Source organism: Lipotes vexillifer, unplaced genomic scaffold, assembly GCF_000442215.2.
Source record: "Lipotes vexillifer unplaced genomic scaffold, Lipotes_vexillifer_v1.1 scaffold7, whole genome shotgun sequence".
Taxonomy (NCBI): domain Eukaryota; kingdom Metazoa; phylum Chordata; class Mammalia; order Artiodactyla; family Lipotidae; genus Lipotes; species Lipotes vexillifer.
Window position 1 is genome coordinate 1093122 of NW_006792683.1, and position 22002 is coordinate 1115123.

Here is a 22002-nt window from a genome sequence, read left to right on the forward strand (position 1 = left end):
CTACAACACCAAGCTTCTGAAAGCCATCTTTCCCTCTCCTCCAGCCCTGTAACCCTCTTCTTGATCTCTTAATAATGAAGACCAGTCTGACCTCCTACCCTACCTTCTTCATGAAAACCCTTTCACTTTAAGAAAGGAGATAAGCAAAAACACTGGGAAATGAGATTTGAGTTTTCAGGATGCTCTTTTTCAGATTATTGTAGTAGGAGTAGACCCGGCTCAATCACAGTGATGGTTTTTTCCTCTACATTTTATCTTTGTTGGAGGACAGAGGAAGATCATCCCATCTGTTCTCATGTACCCATTCACTCTGCAAAGTCTACATGAAGACATCTAATATTCTAAATTACATTATACACAAGAGTAATACTCAATTGAGCCAACAGATTGCTAATCTAATGATAAGAGCACTGCTTGAAAGAACTATATATTTAAGAAGGTTTTTATGATATACTCAACTCATACATTGTCACCATCACTGACTAGCATCCAGCTCAAGGAAGACCACTTTATTAGGCATGCCACTGACATTATTTCTTCATAAGTGTTGAAATAAGCACCTAGATGGCCAGCTGAGTAGCTTGCCTGCTGCTTGTTTTTGTTTAGTTATTTTATGGGATGAAGCTATCAAATGAGAACATTTTGACAGGAAAATGTCCCTCAGTATGAAAGTAAATGCCTCAGGTTTGCCTTTTATATATATATATATATATATATATATATATATATATATATATATATACACACACATATATATGTCACAGCAGATTTTTACAGCAGGGGATATGGGTGGCACATTTCAAAATATTTTCCCATTGTCATTACTCCTTTAATTAGATGCAATTGAATTCAACAACTGGAATGCTGGCTGGTTGACTCAATGATCATTGTTTGTTGCTTTTTTATCCCACCCAAGTAAACCATCTCCTCACCCACTATCAGTACATTCTGTATTTTCCTCCCAGGAGGTAGAAAATTTTGTTCTTTTGTATTTCTGCTTGTTCTCCATTGAATTATTGTTTTAACAAAACTTAACTAGATTTCAACTCTATGAAGATTTTAGTTAGAAGGTTTCTGTTTTATCTTCACTAACATTAACCTTTTTGGTAATTAGTATATGGTTCATTACAAAAAAGACAGGCTTTGTTTGATTGCTGCACACTTTTTATTGTTTTTTTTGTTTGTTTTTATATTCAGTACACTTAAAAGGAACTTTATTATCCTGGTGTTCTCAGTTACCTGGTGAATTTGCATGCAGTTTGTTTACTAACGATTGCTGGTATCTTCTGTAAATGCAGTCATTAGAATGTATTCTCTGCTACTTAATTGGGTAGAAATCATATTTCTGGTTATTTTACAGTCTAAAGATTACATTTTAATGTAACTTGCAATGTTGTTTTTCTGTTTTCTCCTTTTTTAGTGGGTGAAATTACTAGATATAAGCTGTTCTACCATGAGGAAAAAGCTGTTCTTAAACTCTGAGACAGCTGGTAAATGAACTTGTGAAATTTCAGGGGAATCAAAAATATCATTGTCATACAATAGGGCTGAGTAACAGAAAAATTCTTAAGGTTAGGTTATGGGACTGGGTTGCCAAAATACAGAAAAGATCCATTTATCTGATATTCACAAAACTAGTGCAGAACTTTTGATGCTGTACTGTATATAGATAATTGGTGTTTGAAAGAATAACCTTAAAGCAATTCAGATATTTCAGGAAATAGAAAATAAAGACTCAGTTATATTTCATGAGACTTTTAAGGATTCGATTTTATTATGCTCAGTTATTTAAATTATACATTGTGTTTACATATACAATATATTTTATCAATATATATATTAATTATTGAATAATGAGAAGATTGCATCTCTCAGTCACTTGTGACAAATTAGTTTGCTATGATGAATGTCTGTAATCTAGAGGAGTCTGAAATCAATCTGTGTTCTACTGAATTTTACTCTATAGCAGATGATACCTCCTGTGAGTTCCAGTTTGTTATACACTCACACTATGATAACTATAACAATTAATCACTACTATTACTATGTATTTTAAATTCTGATGAATATGAACTGAACTCATTAAAATAGTAGAGGACTCTCTGACTTTGCATTAATTGGTTCTTAAAATAGAAATTTGCCGTAGTTATGATACATATCCATATGCATTGTTTTCTCTACTCTTATTATGTTATCTATCTCTGGTCCTTTCTGATGGCTAGCTGGTGTTGTAAGTATTGACTTAATTATTTCATACTATGCAATCATAAGCTGCTGAAATCAGCAAGCTATATAGGAGAGACAAGCATCTTCAGACTTCTCTGACTGCTGTTTTCAGCATGTTTGCAAGTTTCTTCTTTTGCCTACCTACCACCCTGGTGTAACAAGATAGGATTCCAAGCTTATGTATATTTATGTGTGTGTATATTTATGTATGTGTACCTTTGAGTATTTTTCTGGGGGGATCCTCAGTATTTTAAAAAATATTTTTTCTGTTGTGTAACTAGTCTTAAAACACAAGCACATTTTCAGAAATCTAATGAATAAATGATAAATAGTGTATCACTCAGTAAAAAGTGTCTTCCTTTTAACTGGAAGAACTGACATGTTGAACAGATGCAGCCAGCAAAGAAATTAATTATTCATTTAACAGTTTTACCCTGAGTGGCAAATAAGCATTTTGTGCTGATGCAATTAGATAAACACAAAAAAAGAAAGATTACCTATTCTGTTACACTTCTCTCAAAATTTTAGGAGGTTTAGCTGTATTTGACAAAACTGAACTTGATTGATATTAAAAAAAAATAACACACCTGCCTTTACCAGAAAAGAGTAATATCATCCAGTTTTGTTTATGATGAAAACCATGAAGACTAAAAGTAATCGGATTGTTGTGTGATGGCCCTAATGAACAGGAGCTTGATAAATGCGTGTTGAGTGAATGAGCATGCCTGCAGCCACTAGGCTGGTTCGGTCTTTAATAGCATCCGAAAGGGACCAAACTCACTTGCCCCAGACTTCATTATGTCCGTCTCTGAGGAGGGGAGTCTTTACTGTGGCTAATTTAATTAGTATATCATATTACGCTCTTGTAATTTTAGGATCTATACTGATTTGGCCAGGGAGTGAAATAAGTCCATCTTAGCTTGAGCCATGAGAAAAAGAATTTTCTAAGTCAATTTATAGTGTACCTCATCCTTTAAAGGGAGCTCAGGAATTCTGCCTTCCTGCATCCTCTCACTCCAGCCCTTTTGCTACCCCTAAGAGGAGTCCAAGACCATGATTGTGCTTCATTAAGTGTGTATAGTTTCCCAAGAGGTTGAGGATGGCTCCTATTCACTCAGCCCAACCTTAGATACAAACTCCACTCGAACGGGGAGGTGTCACCGGATAAGTGAACAAGTCTGCTTTGGTTAGAAGCTAGCACAGGCTTACTTGGTATAGTACAAAGACTGTCTTCATGGTCCAGTCTAAATTATATTGGGTTTGAGAGCCCAAATTCTAGATGTAAACTAGATGTTATTTTAATTTGGAGGCTTTACGGGAAGGCAGGATTATTAGACTAAGTCAGGATTTCAGTATTCTTGGGCCCCTTGGTCAAATAGCATTCTAATTTCACCTTAAATTCACCATCATTCTCTATAATAACATACCCAGGGAGACATTTAACTACTTGAAAAATACTGTTTTAAACACAAAATAGCACCTATTTCTACATGGTATCTGATAATAATAGCTAATATTCATGTAGTACTTACTACATGTCAAGCATCATAATAAGTGTTTTGTATGGAATACCTTATTTAACACCTAGAACACCATGTAAAGTAAACATTATTATCCCTATTTTATACGTAAGCCAGAAATCTTGGGCTACCCTTGAATACTCACTTTTCCTCATCCTACATCCAGTTCATCCCTATGTCCTTTTATGTCCAATAGATTTCTTGGCTTCAGTCTCTTTTGCTTCACCTTTGTTAGACCATCATGATCTATCATGATCATCATGATCTGTGAGCCTATACTCACGTTATTGGAATAGGCTTCTCACTGGGTCTCCTAAATTTAATGCTTTCTCTTCTCTGGTCCATTCTGTACTGCAGCAAAAATGGTCTTACAGTGTAAATGAAATCATGTGAATACTTTGCTTAAATTCCTCCTGTGGCTTCCCATAATAATGAAGTAAAATCGCATTCTGTACCAGAGGCTACAGTTCTTGCATCCTTTATCTCCTGTTCATGTCTCCACTTCTACTCTGTTCCCATCTCATCGTCTTATTGTCACACTGGTCATCTTCCAGTTCTCTGAATAGGCCAAGCACATTTCCACTTCCTGATCTCAGCATAACATCTCCCGTCTGAATGGAATGTGCTCCCCCTTGTCATGTGTCTAATTTCCTTTATCCTTTCAAGTCTCAGTCTTAAACATTACCCCCCCCCAACAGAAACCTGCTCTGACAAAACTACCTAGAGTAAGTTTCCCCATTTTCACTTTTGATCTTAGTCCCTTCTTAATTCTTTTCATAACGTAAATTACCATGTCATTTTATTCATGTGCTTACTTGTCTTTTGCGGGGAGTGGACTGTGTCTTCCCTTAGAATATGTATTTCGAAAGAGCAGGTACTATCACTGTCTTCTCCATTATTGTGCTTTCAGCAAAACCTAGCAGAGAATAAATGGTGTTAGCTAAATAATGTTTGAATGAATGAAAGTGCGTTGCTCCCAGAACTTGAAATTTTTATGGATGTGATACTTAAAACAGGAATTTGTGAGGATGAACATTAAGTTATTGAATTTACTTTTTAACAAATAGTAACATAACATTAAAAACTTTATGTGCATATATATGTTTATATCTATATATGCATATATATAGATATATATATATAGCTATATTCTTTTTATTAATGAGAGTTATGTTCTATAAACTTGCTAGGAACAGTGAATTAGCAAATGCTGAACCATTACTCTCAGGGAAATTACAAGGTTAGGTTCCTGAGAGGCTTCTGTTCAAAACAGTTTCATCAGTTAGCCATACATAACCTTGTTTTAGTGTGTTTCTGTTTAAGAACACCTCATTTAATATATATTATTGCTTTATTAACATTGAACTCATGGCATCACTGCTGTAACTTTTGCCTGAACAAAGCTTATCTAACACATGTATTTTCTCCATAAGGCACATAACAGCTTTCTTGTGCTTAGGAACCCTAGACATCACTTCAACACTATACTTGGGGACAAGTTTAAACAGCAAAATAATTAATAAAAAACATAAAAATGCAAAGAATGTTGCACTAAATGGACTGTGAAAAGGGCATGTTTACAGTATGAAAGCTGAAACAGGAAGTCAGAGCATCACCTTGTTTGGCCTCAGTGAGTGATTGGGTGATTCAGATTTCTCTTTGCTCTATGCATGTCAGTGCATTTCAGCAAGCAGGCAAATTCATAAATATGGAGTCCATGAATAATGAGGATAGACTGTGTGGTGGGGGAGGGGAGCTACTCTAAGGATTATTCTTTATTTTTATTTTATTTATCTTTTTATACAGCAGGTTCTTATTAGTCATCCATTTTATACACATCAGTGTATACATGTCAATCCCAATCGCTCAGTCATCACACCACCACCCCCACTGCCTCCACTGTGCCCCCTGGGTGTCCATACGTTTGTTTTCTACATCTGTGTCTCAATTTCTGCCCTGAAAACTGGTTCATCTGTACCATTTTTCTAGGTTCCACAAACATGCGTCAATATATGATATTTGTTTTTCTCTTTCTGACTTACTTCACTCTGTATGACATTCTCTAGATCCATCCACGTCTCAACTAATGACCCAATTTCATTCCTTTTTATGGCTGAGTAATATTCCATTGTATATATATACCACATATTCTTTATCCATTCGTCTGTCGATGGGCATTTAGGTTGCTCCTATGACCTGGCTATTGTAAATAGTGCTGCAATGAACATTGGGGTGCATGTGCTTTTTGAATTATGGTTTTCTCTGGATATATGCACAGTAGTGGGAATGCTGGGTCATATGGTAATTCTATTTTTAGTTTTTTAAGGAACCTCCATACTGTTCTCCATAGTGGCTGTATCAATTTACATTCCCACCAACAGTACAAGAGGGTTCCCTTTTCTCCACATCTTCTCCAGCATTTGTTGTTTGTAGATTTTCTGATGATGCCAATTCTAACTGGTGTGAGGTGATACCTCATTGTAGTTTTGATTTGCATTTCTCTAACAATTAGTGATGTTGAGCAGCTTTTCACATGCTTCTTGGCCATCTGCGTGTCTTCTTTGGAGAAATGTCTCTTAAGGTCTTCTGTCCATTTTTGGATTGGGTTGTTTGTTTTTTTTAATATTGAGCTGCATGAGCTGTTTATATATTTTAGAGATTAATCCTTTGTCCGTTGATTCATTTACAACTATTTTCTCCCATTCTGAGGGTTGTCTTTTCGTCTTGTTTATGGTTTCCTTTGCTGTGTGCAAAAGCTTCGAAATTTCACTAGGTCCCATTTGTTTATTTTTGTTTTTATTTCCATTACTCTAGGAGGTGGATCAAAAAAGATCTTGCTGTGATTTATGTCAAAGAGTGTTCTTCCTATGTTTTCCTCTAAGAGTTTTATACTGTCGGGTCTTACATTTAGGTCTCTAATCCATTTTGAGTTTATTTTTGTGTATGGTGTTAGGGAATGTTCTAATTTCATTCTTTTAGATGTAGCTTTCCAGTTTTCCCAGCACCACTTATTAAAGAGACTGTCTTTTCTCCATTGTATATCCTTGCCTCCTTTGTCATTGATTAGTTGACCATAGGTGCATGGGTTTATCTTTGGGCTTTCTATCTTGTTCCATTGATCTACATTTCTGTTTTTGTGCCACTACCATATTGTCTTGATTACTGTAGCTTTGTAGTATAGTCTGAAGTCAGGGAGTCTGATTCCTCCAGCTCTGTTTTTCTCCTTCAAGACTGCTTTGGCTATTCAGGGTCTTTTGTGTCTCCATACAGATTTGAAGATTTTTTGTTCTAGTTCTGTAAAAAAAATGCCATTGGTAATTTGATAGGGATTGCACTGAATCCGTATATTGCTTTGGGTAGTATAGTCATTTTCACAATGTTGATTCTTCCAATTGAAGAACATGGTATATCTCTCCATCTATTGGTATCGAATTTCTTTTATCAGTGTCTTATAGTTTTCTGGTCTTTTGTCTCCTTAGGTAGGTTTATTCCTAGGTATTTTATTCTTTTTGTTACAATGGTAAATGGGAGTGTTTCCTTAATTTCTCTTTCAGATTTTTCATCATTAGTGTATAGGAATGCAAGTGATTTCTGTGCATGAATTTTGTATCCTGCAACTTTACCAAATTCATTGATTAGCTCTAGTAGTTTTCTGGTGGCATCTTTAGGATTCTCTATGTATAGTATCATGTCATCTGCAAACAGTGACAGTTTTACTTCTTCTTTTCCAATTTGTATGCCTTTTATTTCTTTTTCTTCTCTGATTGCTGTGGCTAGGACTTTCAAAACTATGTTGAATAACAGTGATGAGAGTGGACATCCTTGTCTTGTTCCAGATCTCAGAGGAAATGCTTTCAGTTTTTTACACTTGAGAATGGTGTTTGCTGTGGGTTTGTCATATATGGCCTTTATTATGTTGGGTTAGGTTCCCTCTATGCCCACTTTCTGGAGAGTTTTTATCATAAATGGATGTTGAATTTTGTCAGAAGCTTTTTCTGCATCTATTGAGATGATCATATGTTTTTTATTCTTCTGTTTGTTAACATGGTGTATCACATTGATTGATTTGCATATATTGAAGACTCCTTGCATCCCTGGGAAAAATCCCACTTGATCATGGTGTATGATCCTTTTAATGTGTTGTTGGATTCAGTTTGCTAGTATTTTGTTGAGAATTTTTTTTTTTTTGCGGTACACGGACTGGACCTCTCACTGTTGTGGCCTCTCCCATTGCGGAGCACAGGCTCTGGACGTGCAGGCTTAGCAGCCATGGCTCACGGGCCCAGCCGCTCCGCGGCATGTGGGATCTTCCCAGACCAGAGCACGAACCCATGTCCCCTACATCGGCAGGCGGACTCTCAACCACTGCGACACCAGGGAAGCCCTTGTTGAGGATTTTTGCATCTATATTCATCAGTGGTATTCGTATATAATTTTCTTTTTTTGTAGTATCTTTGTCTGGTTTTGGTATCAGGGTGATGGTGGCCTCATAGAATGAGTTTGGGGGTGTTCCTTCCTCTGCAATTTTTTGGAAGAGTTTGAGAAGGATGGGTGTTAGCTCTTCTCTAAATGTTTGATAGAATTCATCTGTGAAGCCACCTGGTCCTGGACTTCTGTTTGTTGGAAGACTTTTAATCACAGTTTCAATTTCATTACTTGTGATTGGTCTGTTCATATTTTCTATTTATTCCTGGTTCAGTCTTGGAAGGTTATACCTTTCTAAGAATTTGTCCATTTCTTCCAGGTTGTCCATTTTATCGGCATAGAGTTGCTTGTAGTAGTCTCTTAGGATGCTTTGTATTTCTGCGGTGTCTGTTATATCTTCTCCTTTTTCATTTCTAAATTTATTGATTTGAGTCCTCTCCCTCTTTTTCTTGATGAGTCTGGCTAATGGTTTATCAGTTTTGTTTATCTTCTCAAAAAAACAGCTTTTAGTTTTATTGATTTTTGCTATTGTTTTCTTTGTTGTATTTCATTTAATTCTGCTCTGATCTTTATGATTTCTTTCTTTCTGCTAACTTTGGGTTTTGTTTTTTCTTCTTTCTCTAGTTCCTTTAGGTGTAAGGTTAGATTGTTTATTTGAGATAGTTCTTGTTTCTTGAGATAAGCTTGTATAGCTATAAACATCCCTGTTAGAACTGCTTTTGCTGCATCCCATAGGTTTTGGATCATTGTGTTTTCATTGTCATTTGTCTCTAGGTATTTTCTGACTTCCTCTTTGATTTCTTCAGTGAAGTCTTGGTTATTTAGTAATGTATTGTTTAGCCTCCATGTGTTTGTTTATGTTTTTTTCCCTGTAATTGATTTCTAATCTCATAGCATTGTGGTCAGAAAAGATGATTGATATGATTTCAGTTTTCTTAAAATTCTTGAGGCTTGATTTGTGACCCAAGATGTGATATATCCTGGAGAATGTTCCATGTGCGCTTGAGGAGAAAGTGTAATCTGCAGTTTTGGGATGAAATAAGCTATAAATATCAGTTAAATCTATCTGGTCTATTGTGTCATTTACAGCTTGTGTTTCTTTATTAACTTTCTGTCTGGATGATCTGTCCATTGGTGTAAGTGAGGTGTTAAAGTCCCCTACTATTATTGTGTTAATGTTGATTTCCTCTTTTATAGCTGTTAGCATTTGCCTTATGTATTGAGGTGCTCCTGTGTTGGGTACATATGTATTTATAATTGTTATATCATCTTCTTGGATTGATCCCTTGATCATTATGTAGTGTCCTTCCTTGTCTCTGGTAACATTCTTTATTTTAAAGTCTATTTTATCTGATATGAGTAATGCTACTCCAGCTTTCTTTTGATTTCCATTAGCATGGAATATCTTTTTCCATCCCCCTCACTTTCCGTCTGTATGTGTCCCTAGGTCTGACCCCCTCACTTTCAGTCTGTATATGTCCCTAGGTCTGAAGTGGATCTCTTATAGACAGCATATATATGTGTCTTGTTTTTGTATCCACTCAGCAAGCCTGTGCCTTTTGGTTGGACCATTTAATCCATTTACGTTTAAGGTAATATTGATATGTATGTTCCTATTACCATTTTCTTAATTGTTTTCAGTTTGTTTTTGTAGGTCCTTTTCTTCTCTTGTGTTTCCCACTTAGAGAAGTTCCTTTAGCTTTTGTTGTAGAGCTGGTTTGCTGGTGATGAATTCTCTTAGCTTTTGCTTGTCTGTAACGTTTTTGATTTCTCCATCGAATCTGAATGAGATCCTTGCCGGGTGGAGTAATCTTGGTTGTAGGTTTTTCCCTTTCATCACTTTAAGTATATCATGCCACTCTCTTCTGTCTTGTAGAGTTTCTGCTGAGAAATCAGCTGTTAACCTTATGGGAGTTCCCTTGTATGTTGTCGTTTTTCCCTTGCTGCTTTTAATAATTTTTCTTTGTCTTTAATTTTTGCCAATTTGATTGCTATGTGTCTTGGCATGTTTCTCCTTGGGTTTATCCTGTATGGGACTCACTGCACTTCCTGGACTTGGGTGGCTATTTCCTTTCCCATGTTGGGGAAGTTTTCGACTATAATCTCTTGAAATATTTTCTCAGGTCCTTTCTTTCTCTCTTCTCTTTCTGCGACCCCTATAATGCGAATGTTTTTGTGTTTAATGTTGTCCCAGAAGTCTTTTACGCTATCTTCATTTCTTTTCATTCTTTTTTCTTTATTATGTTCTGCAGCAGTGAATTCCAGCATTCTGTCTTCCAGGTCACTTATCCATTCTTCTGCCTCAGTTATTCTGCTATTGATTCCTTCTAGTGTATTTTTCATTTCAGTTATTGTATTGTTCATCTCTGTTTGTTTGTTCTTTAATTCTTCTAGGTCTTTGTTAAACATTTCTTGCATCTTTTCGATCCTTGCCTCCATTCTTTCTGAGGTCCTGGATTATCTTCACTATCATTATTGTGAATTCTTTTTCTGGAAGGTTGCCTATCCCCTCTTCATTTAGCTGGTTTTCTGGGGTTTTATCTTGTTCCTTCGTCTGGTACATAGCCCTCTGCCTTTTCATCTTGTCTGTCTTTCTGTGAATGTTGTTTTGGTTCCACAGTCTACAGGACTGTCGTTCTACTTGCTTCTGCTGTCTGCCCTCTGGTGGATGAGGCTATCTAAGTGGCTTGTGCAAGTTTCCTGATCGGAGGGACTGGTGGTGGGTAGAGCTCATCATCATTCTTAAAAATAAAGTTTAAAAGTTAAATGAATTTTGTTTACGTAAAGCTCACATTACATTTTCCTTATTTTTCTCATCTGATCGTGAACCCATAAAAGCATCATCCTTTGAGGCTAGAAGAATCACTGCTCTATATGAGGTTAGCCAGCAGCTCATTCTCCCACCAGACTTATTCAGATGTAACAAAAATGTATTTTAGTAATCTTCTTGGTAAATATTGATAAATACATAGTGATTTTAAGAGACTGTCATATTTTGAAAGGATAAAACAATACAGAACTGGAGTTCTAAAATATAGCATCTTCCTTTATCATATTTTGTCCTTGACTTTGACATAAGAATGACCACATCCATTTATTGAGTGAATACACCAAATAGAGACCTTTTTTGCTGTCATAACCACAGTGTAGCCTTTTTCTTTTTACACTCTTTTTCTTATTACAAAAGTAGTACATGTTCACCCAAGAGAATTTTGAACCTGTAGGTAAGCAGAAAAAGAAAGACAGGAAGAAAGGAAGGAAGGAAGGAAGAAAAAGAAAAAAAGGGAAAAAAACAGTTTCAATTCATACATTATGGGCTTCCCTGGTGGTGCGGTGGTTAAGAATCCACCTGCCAATTCAGGGGAAACGGATTCAAGCCCTGGTCCGGGTAGATCCCACATGCTACGGAGCAACTAAGCCTGTGCGCCACAAGTATTGAGCCTGCGCTCTAGAGCCTGCGAGCCATAAGTACTGAAGCCCACGTGCTTAGAGCCTGTGCCCCACAAGAAGAGAAGCCACCGCAATGAGAAGCCTGCGTACCACAATGAAGAGCAGCCCCTGCTCACTGCAACTAGAAAAAGCCTGTGTGAAGAAGACCCAGTGCAGCCAAAAATAAAATTAATTAATTTAAAAAATAAAAGAAATACATACATTACATACAGACAGACAGACATATGTACATCACCCCTTTCTAGCATGCAGAAATCATCACTGTTCATTTTTCTGGGCATGTCTCTGTAATCATTTTCCCAAGCCTCCACATGCTGGTTTTTCCCCCGTTTAACCGTATGTCACTAAAGTCTGTCTATGTTAGACTGAACCTTTGTAGCATTTCCCTTTGTTCTAGGTAACTCTTTGAGGATATCACATTGTCTTCTCTTTTCCATAAGTTCAGGAGCAGAAACACTTCCTTTTCTTCAAGTCTTCACTGTAGGAGAACTCACTGTTGTTCTCTGTCAGATCTGACAGCCCATTTGCTGGGGTGCAGTATTGGGGCACTGACAAGGAGGTATCAGTCTAGACCACCATTATCAGATAGACTCCTGAAAAAATCAGAGTGTCATGTTTAAGAGGAAAATGGTATGTAGTTTCTCCTTAGAGCTAGAGCTGACAGTTTGTTTCTTCAACTTGTATTTGTTTTCAGTTTACCTCTTTGTGGTGATAGATCTGAGACACGGCTTATGTGTCTTATGTGTCACAGCTTATTCACCTCTGAATAGCTGGAAAAAAGACTAGCTTTAGACAGTTGAGACAAGTAATTTGTTCTCAGAAGCCAGGCCCGAACACCAACAAGCTACCAATACAAGATTTCAAGAAAAGTGAGTCAGATTTTAATACAATTCCTGATTTAGATGATTGAATACTTTCTAATCTCAAAATATGAAATTCCTTTAGAGAAAGCATATAATACTCACATGAGTTAAGGTATTTTTTTGTGTATCTGTATCTGCTGTAACACATTTTTAGAAAGTATGAGGAAGGCAAGCCTACAATTTTATATTCTATTAGGCTGTCCCTTCAGCCTCAGTGACAATTTTAGAGAAGTTGATTACTGAGCCAGAAGTAAGCTCTTGCACTGAAGAGCTTATTTGATGTTACTAACTTCAGGTAAGTCTTATTTTGATATGTCTAATAAGGATGTACACACTGAAATGCAATCTTGAAGTCTGCTGGAGATACTGGTTACACATCAGGAATACATTTAAATTAATTCATGAGATTCTTGTCAAATCAGTGGTCTGGAACTTTACATGGTAAAAGAATAAATGATTATTGATTAGCAAGCATCACATTTAAATATAGTCTCCCCTAAAAGCCCTTCTGTTATATTGTATGGACATGCTGCCTTAATGAAATAGCACATTAGTTTGCCCCCAATCATGATGTCTCACTCACACTTAACATAGAGAGGTTTGTTTACTCTTGTGCTATTCACCAATTTGAGCCCAGGTGACCCAATTTATTTATGCTTCATCTACTTTTACTTCTGGCAGCCACTATTCATCATCTTGTAAAATATAGAAAGGTGGGTAAACTCCCTGTTGGTACCATCATATGATGCTGGACATAGTTGCATTTTATAAATTATTTTCATAACCATTATTTAATTTGATAAATTTAATAATCATATGGAGTAGTAGATTCGTATACTGTTTTGGTCACTTTACATAATGAAAATTGAAGTTCAGAAGAATTCAATGACATGTTGAAGCTATCATAACTTGTGAGTTTTAAGTCCAGATATTACTTCTACATTCGTGTCTTCCCCCTGAATTATATTTCAATTTTTTCCTGTGCTTTAAGGGACTAAAGAAAAACAAAAAATTAAATTTTGAAAAACCAGAAAATCTTACCAAGCGACCAAAATCTATGTTCTTGAGGAGAAAATAATTATTAATGTGAGATATGAAAGATGTCATGGAAACCATTATTTTGAGCCAAATCCTAAAATAAACAAAAACACTCTAAGTTTATCTATATTATTATAGCCAAAAAGCAAGGATACCTATTACTAAAATGTCTTTTACACTACAGTAATTGTAAATATGCTATAAAATAATGAATTCCGTCCAATTAAAATATAGAAACATTCAGTTAATTATCAAAGTGATTCACAAATAATGGAGTTTAGAACTGGTTAAGGTAGTAATTAGAAAAATCTGAATAACACAGATAAGGTCTGCATGAAATAGAAAGCGTAGTAACAGATAAAAGAAAGAGATCTTAGATTAGTAGGAGCTAGAGAAAGAGGTAAAAGAGAGGTTAAATTAGCAGTTTTCAGTCTTCTTCTGAGACTTTAATTATCTGAAGGGATGCTGCTAGATTCTCAACAAAAATTTCACAATATAGTTATTTCAAATAACTATAATCATTCCAAGTTTACCCATACACACATCTTACTGCACATCTGTAATAAGTGTTACAAACTCAAAAGAGCGACATATTTTTCCCACTCCAGGTAGGTTTGGAAGCACAACCCAGTATCTTGATATGATGCCTGGTCACTTGCCCTTCCCCACTTCAGCAGAGTCCCATGCACAGCTCTTCGATTGTGAAGAACTGCATCCCCTCCTAAAGAGGCATGCTTGAAGACCTTCTTGCTGTTTCTCTGAAGATGCAAATCATCCCTTCCCAGTCATGTGCCTTCCTACAGAATCAGCCCTTAAGCCCTGCCTACTCTGTTTGTACCCTGTGACCTTATGCCAGCTCAGGGCCATCACCAATTAAACCTGAGCCAATCATATTAAATTAAGAATTTGAATGAGATGGCATCTAACTCACTGTGGTGTACTAGCTTGTAAAGGAGATTATGTAGAGGTGGGAAAGCTTTTTTCATTTTTCTACCTTGCAAGCACTGCAGCAGAGAAAGCTAGACAGCGGTAAGAAGGAGAGGAAAGCAAAGACTGAATATCACTTTGACCAGAGACAAGAAGAGAGGGAATTCTTCACTTTCCATTCCCAGTTTCCCTGTTGGGACTTCCTGCCTTGGAGTTCCCTTCTATTCAGTAAGGTATCTCTGTATTATTTGGATAAGGAATGCTTCAGCCTGCTTAAATGAGCTTCTGTTTGTTCCAATTAAATGCTCCCTGATTATGGCAACCATGACCTGATTCAAAAGTAGTAGCAACTCTGTGCAAAGGGACACAGAGTTGCTACTACCTGAGCAACAGAATCTCACTGCCTGAGACAGGGTTTTAGCTGAATTCAATTCAGGTACCCCGTCTCTACCAGAAGAAAATCACACAGTTCTCTCAGACTGATACCGTTTCAGCAGGGTTTGTTGAGCAACACTGGTGTGTGTCTTATTCTTACTACTTGAAAAATTACAGAATTTTCAACCTGGAAAGGAGCCTTAATGATCAAATTCAGCATCCTGGTTTTGTAAGTGAGACAACTGAGAAGCAGAGAGGTTAATTCCATCATTCAGGGCTCAGGAAATCTTGGCCCAAATTTCTTCAATTGGTCTCTCCCCTCAGGACCAGTCTGTTGATAAAGGGGTCTTTTGAGTTTTCTCTGCTTGTAAAAAATGGAGAGATTCTGCTGCCCATAAAACCTCAAGCTAACTTTATATATCCAGCTAGAATCATGTTATCATCATATAACAAAAAGTCAGAAGTAACAGTGGCTTAAACACATGACCGTGTATTGCATTTATCTCACCTAAAATCAGTATGGGGGGTGTACAGTCCGCCAAATGTAGTGACTCCATGGCTGCCAGGGACCCACCTTCCATTTTTATTTCTACTCTTCCATTCTTTTTTTTTTTTTGTGGTACGCAGGCCTCTCACTGTTGTGGCCTCTCCCGTTGCGGAGCACAGCCTCCAGACGTGCAGGCTCAGTGGCCATGGCTCACGGGCCTAGCCGCTCCGCGGCATGTGGGATCCTCCCGGACCGGGGCACCAACCCGTGTCCCCTGCATCAGCAGGCAGACTCTCAACCACTTCGCCACCAGGGAAGCCCCTACTCTTCCATTCTTGGTATCTGAATTCCATCCTCAAAGTCACCTCTATAGTCCAATATGGTGTTGGAGCACCATCCATCAAATCTGCATTCCAGGAAGCAGGGTGTAGGAAAGAGGAAGGGGCCAAGTGGCACATCCTAGCTGTCTTTTCCACCTAGTAGCTTTTGTTTATGTATAACTGGTCATAGCTCAGTTAAATGGCCACTTTAGGACCAAGGAAGCTGAGAAATGCATTATTTTAGCTAGGCACATTGCCACCTCCATAATTGGAGGTCTCTTACAAAGAAAGAAAGAGTAAATGGATGTTGGTACAGCAACTAGAAATCTATGCCATACCTTCCTAGAATTTTTGTCACCAGTTTTTCCTTAAAGGATATCTTTAGTGGGTATCTCAGGCTATTGCCCAAATTAGATGGCATCCTAAAACTGCAAGAGCCAAAGAAATCCTCCCTGAGTGTTCTCTTTGTGCTATAGGAGCTTCTTAATGTTGTCTGAACCTCTGTCTTGTTCAGTCTCCACTCACTACGAGCTGACTCCTTTTATCCTCTCCTGTCAGGGATTTTGCTGCAGCACATATTGACACCAGCAATACTGAATTATATTCTATCTACTGTTAAAAAGCTTTTGCTTGTCATTATAGAATCCTGAGTAGGAGAAAGAGGCTCCTAAGACAGTGGGAAAGCAGTCTGCCCATGTCATCAGAAGACCATCTGTAAAATGGCCGATAATAATGGTATCAACCTCATCGGATTTTTATGATGATCAAATGAGTTAATACATGTGCAAAGCACTTAGAACACTTTGTTATGAAGCAAAATAAGTGCCCTTTGAGTGTTTGTTATTACTGATCATCATCATTATTATTATTAATACCATATGGCTTTTTTACATACTGAGAAATATTTTGTGGGAAGCTAGGAAGAAGATGTCTTTGTCCCCAGAACTGAAATTGCTCCCAGGAGAATCACTAATGGATCTAGATGACAAGGAAGAGACATTATGTTCAGGAAGCCACTGCTCAAATGGCTACTCTAGTACAAGTTTTATCAAGTTGCTTAGTTGATAAAGCAGTCCCTTGCAGTGTGAGTGTTGGGGGGATATTATTCCCATGAGGGGAGTTTCACATCCCTGGGCGTCCTTCCAGCCAAGGATGGGGATGAGGTGGGCTTGAGGGTGCTTAGAAGAGAACCAATACTCCAAACCAAGTGGGGGACATGCTAAACTTACCTTCCTCACAACTTTGCATCAACCTGTTCCTGGCAAATTGGGTTCCAGACATCTCTGGACGAAGATTTTGCCAACTCACAATTGGGTTTCTTAACAATAAACTACTTACACATTTGTGGGTTGCATGGAAATTTAATGTTGTTCTAAATTAAGTAGAGAAGAGAACAAGAATGTGTTAATTATATGCAACAATGAATGAAGTGTAAAAGCTAGAGTCTTTAAGTTTATTCTTTGAAGCATATTCCGAGTTTGTTTTTTTAAAAAATGAAAGTAAGGAAATGATGAAACCACTTAATGCCTGAAAAACCTGGATCACTGTTAAAACTGTACTGTGAACACTGTTAACTTAGTCATTATGGAGAGGCTGATGTGCCCTCAATAGTGACTGTAATTATAGTCTGATTTGGAAGTCTTTTTAACCCTGATATGGCTCTAAGAGAGTGTGAGAAGATTCCCAGGATTGACATTTAGAAAGAAGCAGAGTGACTTTCTGTAGCTTGAATAAATCACTTCCAATGCACAGTGAGAATTAGAGACAAGGACAGGAACGAAAGGTATAAGGAAAAAGAGGATCTTGGGTGAAAAGAAACATATAATTCTATCAAAATGGTTTATGCTGACATTGTCACAAAGGCCTATTCACCTGGCAATCACTCTTTGCAACAGGTCTAGGAGAGAGAAATTGCAAAGCTTACATGGACTGAAATTCACTTCAGGCACCTCTATGGCTTTTCTTTATCCGTAGTTCACTTAGAAGTGTGCAAAAATAAATCTTTGAATATGATGTTCCCTTCCCCATTGTAGGTTAAATCACAAACTGTTTCACGTGAGGAATACTAACACTAAGCACTTTTTATTTGAAGGGGAAGGAGGCAAAGATTATCAAGGAACATCTCCAAAGAGCATGGTATTGGAATTCAGGAAATTAGTTTGCCTTCTCCATAACTGCCTTCCCTCTAACGACAGGGCGACTCTCTCTCCTGCTTTCTCAAAGGCGATTCAGATTCCCCAGTGAAAAATGAGAATCACTCTTACCACTTATCTATTTGAGTCAAATAAAGGTTCAATATATAGTAATTGTGTGTTTCTTTTGCATTGCAAATGAACAACAGCACCTGCTGAATTTTCAAATTTGCAGTACAGTCTGGAATATAGGACTATAGATATATAGATATGGTATGCTTTATAATCTTTTGATTATCAGAGTCTAGTATTAATGGTTGATCATTTCCTATTTAGTCATCAAGCTTTTACCTGATCAGAAAAGATAACTTAGGGAGTGGGGGTGGGAGAGTTAAGTAGTAGTTCTCAATCTTGCAAGTGGAGAGAAAAAGACCTGAGAGATGCAGATGGTATCAACAAACTGCATTTGGATTCTGAAACAGGATTGAAGACACCGAGATGAAGCCTCTTTCCAAAGGGAGGGGAGCATTCCATGAGGGGAGGAGTGGGGAAGCTTGCTGGCCTGCAATCTGACTGGGGAGGAAGACGGATAACAACACTCAGATGAATCTATGAACTTCTATAGAAGGTGCAAGTATCACCTGAGGGGAAGAGAAAGTTGTGCGAGGTTCTTGATGACTCACCTGGGTTAAGAACGAAACAGGTGGGGACTTCCCTGGTGGCGCAGTGGTTAAGAATTCGCCTGCCAGTGCAGGGAACACAGGTTCGAGCCCTGGTCCGGGAAGATCCCACATGCTGCGGAGCAACTTAGCCCGTGCGCCACAACTACTGAGCCTGCGCTCTAGAGCCCCCGAGCCACAACTACTGAGCCCGTGCACCTAGAGCCTGTGCTCCGCAACAAGAGAAGCCACCACAATGAGAAGCCCTTGCACCGCAATGAAGAGTAGCGCCCGCTTGCCGCAACTAGAGAAAGCCTGTGCACAGCAACGAAGACCCAAAGCAGCCAAAACTAACTAACTAAATAAATTTATATTAAAAAAAAAAAAAAAGAATGGAACAGTTGGCCCGAAAAGACACCTAGAATATCCACTGCCTGCTTACCAGTCACAAAAACGGGGTAATATTAAAAACAAAGGGTATTTGAGACCAAAAAGCAGGACAATGTGCCTCTGTGGTCATGGCAGGATACTTTCTGTCTGACCTTGGTTGTCAACTGAGACTCTGACTGGAGGCTTAAGGCCCTGGGTCCTCGCTTTGCAAGGCAGCTTTTCTTGGAAGCTGTATCCTACCCAGTTTCCTCTTGACACAGGCTGCAGGCCCATTTAAATCCTTAAAAAAAAAAAAAAGAAAAACACTCTAAAAAGTGCTTTATTATTTTTACGTGCTATTACAAATGCCTATTGTAGGGGGTTCAAGGCAGTTGGAGGCTGATCAATGTAAAAGATATGCCTCGGGAGGCCGTAACATACAGGGCTGTGATGGGGGAAGTTGTTCACAGCTTGAGACATCCAGAGGCTTAAGGCGAGGGGACCACCATCCAGATTGGGAGGAGGGCAAAGAGACTCCTGGGGAGAGAGGAAGTTAGAGGCGGGCTTCCACCTTGAGACACTGTTGCTCAGCAATAGCAGGGGGTATCTGTGTCAGAGAGCTCCAAAGGGCCATACGGCTTGGGGAGTTATAACCAGAAGGCTCTATCTTATCTGTTGGTTACAGCTGTCCAGTGCACAGGGTATGCAGAGCAGACAGGCTTTAAATAGCTAAAAATCTGCTTGCTTCGGGTATTTTAAAAACAACTGGGTGTGTCAGAATTTGAGTTTGGTGCTGCTGGGCTTTTGAGCTAATGTGTCAGCGAAGAAATAAACTACCTAGTCTATACACAGAGGCCATCTTTGGTTCATGTATACAACACCTGTGATAAATGTTTAATATAAATTATTCAAACAATACAACAATTAAAAAGAAGAAAGTAAACACAACTCCATATCCTTCAACCAATAAATACTGTTAACATTTTGATCTTTATTTACATTCTCTCTCTTTCTCTCTCTCACACACACACTCACACACACTACAATATAAACAATTTTATGTAAATAGAATCACATTTAGCATCAAGCTACTAATCTCTGTTTTGATTCAACAATACTACCATAGACATAAGCATAGATCCATATCATAATTTTTATTTTTGCACACAATTTTATTGTGTGTATGTTCATACTATTATTTACCTTTAAAAATCCCTATCAGTGTATATTTCAGTTTAATATAATAACGAATACAGTTCTTCAATTACCATTTTGTGTATTGTTTTCTAATTTCTATAAATTCATAGAAGTGGAATTACTAAATCAAGGTGTGTGAACATTTAACATTCTTGATACCAATTGCCATATTGCCTTCCAAATTTTTATTAATTAACTTACACTCCCATGTATATTCATGAATTTTAGATTAAGTTAGGAGGGACTGTCAGGAAGGTTAAAATACAAAATGAGTTGAGATGTATGAAAGTCGCTATGGGTGAAACTGCATTCTTAAAATTGTATTTGGAACAAAAAGGTGATCACAGAAGGGATACATCCACTGTCCCTTCACTCTTAGCAGATGATCCACCTTGAACTTCTCAGAGAAAGCAGAGGCAACAGGAGTAAAGTCTTCCAGCCTTCAGTTTCTACCCTCAATCTCATTTCCATTCAGTGTCACCTGCCGTGTTCAAGGAAGAGTTATCTCTACTACTTTCTGAAGTTCTTGATCTCACAGTATTTCATAAATTTGTCACTCTCTCACTCTCTCCATCAAATACTTTAAACCTAGAAACCTGTTCAAAGCATCTTCGCTCTAAAAGTAGTACCCTTGACTGTGCTTTCGCTTCAAGTCTTCGCCTGGGGCAAGAGAAAAGTATGGCATGTCCCAAGCATATGAAAGTGCTTAGGAAAATAGCCAATATGCATTCCAAGGCTAAGGAAGCATTTCTGGGATTATTAAAAACCCATGTCATACTTTTATTATATACAGCAGACTCATGATCAATTCCAAGAGATAATTTATAATCCTCCCTTAACCAGTTAGAATGTAGTGCATAGAATCCTTTCTCATGTGGAATAAACTCCCTCTTTGGCCTCCTATCTAGTCCTCCCTCTTTCAGATTTTGGACACCCACAGAACTCTTCTTGAATAACTTGTTTGCCTTCTGCTTGGCAAGGGAACATATTCGACTCTGGTTTTGCTCCCGTCGTCCTTGTCTTATTCTTTGACTCCGCCTTCCTCCATTTCTTTGCAACACTCAAGAGTGGCCTACAGATCCTGCCTCTATTTTCTCCCTTTCCACTTATTTTTCATCCCACTGAAATATGATTTCTGCTTATACCAAACTAACTGATGCTGTTTTTGCAAAGGTCGCCAAAAAAATATTTCTAATTTACAAAGTCAGTAGTTTATTTATTTACTTTTTTAACATCTTTATTGGAGTATAATTGCCTTACAATGGTGTGTTACTTTCTGCTTTATGACAAAGTGAATCAGCTATACGTATACATATATCCCCATATCCCCTCCCTCTTGCGTCTCCCTCCCACCCTCCCTATCCCACCCGTCTAGGTGGTCACAAAGCACCGAGCTGATCTCCCTGTGCGATGTGGCTGCTTCCCACTAGCTATCTACTTTACATTTGGTAGTGTATATATGTCCATGCCACTCTCTCACTTCGTCCCAGCTTACCCTTCCCCCACCTTGTGTCCTCAAGTCCATTCTCTATGTCTGCGTCTTTATTCCTGTCCTGCACCTAGGTTCTTCAGAAACTTCTTTTTTTTTAGATTCCATATATACATGTTAGCATATGGTATTTGTTTTTATCTTTCTGACTTACTTCACTCTGTATGACAGTCTCTAGGTCCATCCACCTCACTACAAATAATTCAATTCCATTTCTTTTTATGGCTGAGTAATATTTGATTGTCTATATGTGCCACATCTTCTTTATCCATTCATCTGTCGATGGACACTTAGGTTGCTTCCATGTCCTGGTTATTGTAAATAGAGCTGCAAGGAACATTGTGGTAGTTGACTCTTTTTGAAGTATGGTTTTCCCAGGGTATATGCCCAGCAGTGGGCATATGGTAGTTCTATTTTTAGGTTTTTTTTTTTTTTTTTTTTTTTTTTTTTTGCGGTACGCAGCCCTCTCACTGTTGTGGCCTCTCCCGTTGCGGAGCACAGGCTCCGGACGTGCAGGCTCAGTGG